The following is a 4828-nucleotide window of genomic DNA, read 5'->3' as shown; positions in this document are numbered from 1 at the left end:
AAAAATCAGTGACTTACCGCCACCTGCTGGCAGTTTGTTTCATTTTAAAAGTATCTTTTCAGTTATTTAAATCATTTAATATTTCTATATTCAAAATTGTATATTTAAAACATTAATATCATCATGAATTTATGGATTTAATTGCACTCATTCCACTTCTGAGCCTCATTAAATGTCTGAAAGTACACCAAGCCACTTTTGTGTTCTTCTGTGCCACCTCTACAACTTAATTTAGTTAATACTGATTTAATTTGATTGGTAACTTATATTTCCTATTCTACTTGTTCTTATTCTGTCGTTTTAATTACAATTTTGAAAAAGCTTATAAAATATATATTTTGACAAATTTATATTTTGAATTTGACAAAAGATGATATACTTTTAATAAAGTTAGAGGAGTCAAATATCACCTCGTAATGGGAAGGCTACTTTTTGATAACATTTTGGATAATTGTTTAGACGGTGCTCCTAAAATTTTGAACGTGCTCGATAAAATTTTTAAGTTAGGAGCACAAGTGCTCCTAAAAAGAAGAGTAAGTGTAGAGCCCTGCCTTCAAATAAAAAGTCACAGGTATGGAAGCATTTTAGATTTCGCAAGCACGATGACAAAGATACTTACACCGTTCATAGGCTTGCAGCCTCCATGTTACAGCTAATGCTGTGAGATTTTATGTTTGTTTTATCTTAAACATAAAATAACCTGATACTGTTTGATCAAGGCATGCGATGCGACTGTTCTGACTTGTCCCATTTTCAGCATCAGTTTTTCATCTTGCATCAAAATTCTGTCTATTCATTGTATGCATTTGAAATATAGAGTTGGGTTTTGTTTTATTGTACCCAAGTGTACCTAAAATAAAAAGTGTTTAATATACAGGTTTGTGGCTCTTAATTTCCTATTAATTAACCATTTGTAATCTTATGTTCACTGTTCATTTTTATAAATATAGGATTTGTATTAAATCTACATTCATATAGTCAAATCGAATCGACAATTGAAATCAAAAATCGAATCGAATATCGAATTGAAAATCGAATATCGAATCGAAATCGAATCGAATTGAGAGCTTGAAAATCGAAATCGAATCGAATTGGAACATCTGAATCGATCCCCAGCCCTACCTGTAACCCGTGTTTTTCCAACCTTCTACCCGTGAAAGTGCACTGGAACGGCAGTAAAACCCGCGACTTCCCACCCATGAACTCGTACTAGATCGATGTACTCCCAGTTCCGCGCTCTGACGTCACATAGCCCGCGAAACAACAATGGCAGTCCCTTTCTGTCAAGACTGCAGCTGTGCACAGAGCCTATACAGGGGGTAGTGCAAATTACATACTTGTATAACAAAATAATCTGTTTATTCTAGAAGTTTGTTTACATCTAGCTACCACAATTCCTTGCGCTCAGGCAGTTTGGCGTGACTTGCCTGGAACGCTACAAAGTCGTGAGTCGTGGTTTGAAGTCGTGACTTACGCAGGGGCGTGTCTACGTGGTGGCCAGGGGTGGCACCGGCCCCCCCTGAAATTTGGCTGGCCACCCCAGGTGCCCCCACTACCAGATGTCTTGCCATAGGCTTGTTTTTAGTAAATTTCTAATTTTAGGCGGTTTCTATAGTGTGATCTTAATGACAATGTCGAGAGCGCATAATGTTACGCGATCCATGTGCGCGAGGACGAATCTCTCCACTCCCAAGCGGATTTCCTTCACTCACACAAAACTGGACGTGTGCTTTTAACATACATCGCTCCGCAAACACATGATAATGCGCAGTCAGCACTTAATTAATCACATAATTATCTCATTAACGTTAACACTGCTTCAGTGTTGCTTTAACACTCTTTTAGAGTGGGACCATATATGCTCCGAGCAGTGTTAATTTAACACTCGGGATTTTACTGTGTAGTTAATAAACTTTTATCAGTGCTTGATGTTTTTTGTTGTTGTTGTTGTCCCGAAACATAATCTTCAAGCAAGATAATACAATAATGTTACCTCAAATCTTCATGGTCGTTAATTATCACACAATAAAATGATACAAGATCGCTACCTACTTCGCACCTGTGCCCTTGTCAGAGTTTTGCCATAATGACCAGCTGATTGTAGTAGAATACATATTAAACATTTGCCAATGATTTCACTGTTTTTTTTAGCTTAATGCTGTGCTGCGTGACTATGCGTTTGGAATATGGGAGCAATACAGCTGCAACTGAAGTGTCACGTTTCTTGAGCACTTGAGCAGAATTGGTGAGATGGAAGATAGAGAAGAGAAACGTGACCGTCTGCCGGTAAGATCAACCAGAGATCTGTCACATGCTCTGCCAACCTGACATGATGGCATGGTGCCAAACAGCACATTTCTCATGTATCTGCTCCTTCACATACAGTAATTACAATGTCACCCATTCTTCTTCCTTTGAACACGAAAACGAAATAATTTTACATATTAAACAATTGTGCATGGATAAACATAAACGCTTTAGGTTAAGAAAACCTTTAGTAACAAATTGTAGCCTAAGTGTTTTCAAATGTTTTCTTAAGGGGTTTCATAAGGGGTTTGCTGGATATGAGTAATAAAATACAGGTCTAAACATCACCAAAACCTCTAGTTTACAGGAAAAAATGATCTTATTTTGTAATCCATTAAATTATTTGTATTTTCTCGGGATATGACAGCAAAAATGTTTTGAATGTAGTTTTCATATTTTCTATACAGCAAATTCTGAAAAATATTTATTGCAATTGTCTTTCTAATGGAAAAATGTATGTGACAATTAGGTGGTCTACAACTAGGCTATGTTGTAATCTAAATCTATATCTATATCTATCTATATCTATATATATATATATATACATACATATACATAGGCCTATTCAAGCCCGGTTATCAGAGGCACGTGCGCTGAAAGCGTCAAAGCTTTCAGACTTGTTAAATAGGCCTACAGTATATGCGATGTTTTTATTCCTCGGGTGCAGTCAAGTAGCGCATTCGTGCCAATTAATCTTGAAGAGAAAGACAACCATAGACAGAGACGAGGAGATTACTAAACAAATTACTGCGTTACTGTAGCCCGCAGGTCCAATTTTGTTTTCCAACTGTGTAGGAAGGTGTTGGAATCTTTGTCTTTTCTAAAAAAAATATTAAAAAAACGGTTGAAAATAAACTGATAAGTTCGCATATGCCAGTTTTATTGTTAAAATGCTTGCATAAGGTTTACTGTTGGACTATGACGCACTATGCAAGTCTCACGTTGGCTGACAGGTAAACAACTGCACGAGGACAGCAGTTCTGACGCACGGGAAAGAACATGTGCATCACAGTGCAAGAAAGAAAAAAAGAAAAAAATGATTCAAAATACTGTCCTTTAAAATTATATGAAATGTCCATGTGATATGCACAAGAGGTTTGTGAGGTTACGATTTTTTATGACGTTTTTTGAAAAGAAAAAAAAAAAAAAAAAACACAAAACAAAACAAAAACAAGGTCATATTAGTCCCCCATGAATGTAAAGTTTCTCAAATCGTTTTAATCGAATTTCAGCCCAAGAACAGCCACACACACATTGGGATTTATGGGGGCATCTGGATTTTTAGATTAAAAAAACATTCTGTAAAATTTATAAGCTGTTTTCCTAATAGGGACAAAAAATGTCCCCACAAGGTCAAAATTGATTGGTATTACTATCATTGTGGTCCCCATAACATAGGGAATACTGGGACCACACACATGCAATAAATATATATGAATGTCACCAATCCGTATGTCTTCTCATGCACTTGTGTGTTTGTAGTGATTGGTAGTGATGTGTCTGCAGTTGTGGTTAGCAGAGGCACAAATACATCAAAAAGTTTTTTTTTATTATTACAAATACTTGCTCATCAAGCGTATTTACTTAAAAATACAAAATACTGGTGTGAGAAATGCATTTAATTCAAATACAAGTAATTTGTAATGTAAAAATACAAACAATATTTACAATCAAGTTCAAGAGACAGTGCCAAAACATTTAGTACTGGAGTTATATACACACATAAGAGAAAGAGAAGTGCTTTCCCCTCCTTGAACAACTTATAAACAACATATTCTTTAACCCTAACACTAGACAATATGTCCAATATATTGGTCCATATTTCTTGTTTATTTCTTATGTTCACCTAAGACACAACTGACTGCATTTACTTGAATACCATCAAGCAAGCCTATGCTTTATTTTTTCATGTTTCTTTATCACTCCTTTATCATTTCTTTGTCAGGGTATCAAAAATTAAGCAGTCCTGTGAAACTGTATTGTGATACTGCCTAGTCCTACTCATGAGGATGCTTCAAGCTATTTCACTGTCAACAGTAAAGATTGACTCCTAAAAATGCTGATATTTAGCTGTTAAAGGAAACCCTTGTTATTAGCGACACCGGTGGCTATCTAGCTAGCCAGCTATCTAGCTGTGGTCAGCAACTTATTGCTCATGCTCTTGCACACACTCCATAGTAATGCGAGTGAGTGACGGCCAATGTGATTCACCGACTTTTTTATCAGATGGAACCATGGACAAATTAAAGGGTTAGTTCACCCAAAAATGGAAATTCTGTCATTTATTACCCTCATGTTGTTTCACACCGATAAGGCCTTCGTTCTTCTTCCAAACACAAATGAAGATATTTTTGATGAAATCCGAGAGCTTTCTGCCCCTCCATAGCCAGCAACGCAACTTACACATTCAAAGCCCAGAATGGTGGGAAAAAGTTAAAGTAATCCATGTGACTTCAGTGGTTTAACCTCAATTTTAAGTGACGCACGTGCTTTTTTTGCCCAAAAAAAACATAATTTACAA

The 4828-nt window shown here is 36.3% G+C and overlaps 1 long non-coding RNA gene across 1 annotated transcript in view; it reads right to left on the bottom strand.

The window, feature by feature from the left end:
- Nucleotides 1-4036, bottom strand: part of LOC107701201 (uncharacterized) — a 19121-nt gene extending 15085 nt beyond the window's left edge. Inside the window, exon 1 of the long non-coding RNA XR_001635617.1 lies at nucleotides 4026-4036. This is a non-coding gene — a long non-coding RNA (uncharacterized LOC107701201). The remainder of the gene's footprint in view (nucleotides 1-4025) is intronic.
- Between the last annotated feature and the right edge of the window lie 792 nt (nucleotides 4037-4828).

Source organism: Sinocyclocheilus anshuiensis, unplaced genomic scaffold (assembly GCF_001515605.1).
Source record: "Sinocyclocheilus anshuiensis isolate Anshui unplaced genomic scaffold, SAMN03320099.WGS_v1.1 scaffold1522, whole genome shotgun sequence".
Taxonomy (NCBI): domain Eukaryota; kingdom Metazoa; phylum Chordata; class Actinopteri; order Cypriniformes; family Cyprinidae; genus Sinocyclocheilus; species Sinocyclocheilus anshuiensis.
The sequence above is the reverse complement of the archived record's forward strand: the minus strand, read 5'-3'. Positions and strand labels throughout refer to the sequence as shown.